This window comes from Penaeus monodon, chromosome 31 (genome assembly GCF_015228065.2).
Source record: "Penaeus monodon isolate SGIC_2016 chromosome 31, NSTDA_Pmon_1, whole genome shotgun sequence".
Lineage (NCBI taxonomy): Eukaryota > Metazoa > Arthropoda > Malacostraca > Decapoda > Penaeidae > Penaeus > Penaeus monodon.
Window position 1 is genome coordinate 32,172,472 of NC_051416.1, and position 420 is coordinate 32,172,891.

General features: G+C 44.0%; 1 protein-coding gene across 1 annotated transcript in view; it reads right to left on the reverse strand.

The window, feature by feature from the left end:
* Positions 1–420, reverse strand: part of LOC119593176 (orexin receptor type 1-like) — a gene marked incomplete at its 5' end in the record, with an annotated part of 128,215 nt that overhangs the window by 4,587 nt on the left and 123,208 nt on the right.

Consider the following 420-nt stretch of genomic DNA (forward strand, 5'->3'; position numbering starts at 1 on the left):
AGGAAAAGGAAAAGAAAAAACCCTAAAGTACAGGAAAATTCTAGCAGAGAGTATGCAGCTGCCTAAATGGATACAACAGAACCTGCCTGGGCTCCTCACGCGAAGGAAGAGAGCAATTATGATGGCCTTTTGATGTCTAATATTCCATTACGGTCTCATACTGCGCGGCCGGCACAGGACAGAAAATTGAAAGATGGGAATGCCAGAATGGGACATTTGTGTAATAAAATGAATGCTTTGATGTTTTGCTGTGATGCAACGAAGGCCTTGTTACCATGTTTAGTCCTCTTCTTTTCAGCTGTGCCCTGATTCTGCATATGTGTCGTTCGACATAAACACAGACAAACGACAGATACACTTCCACGACGCTCTCACTACCTTGCGAGATAGACGGATGCTTACACCTAATATGTCCACTCG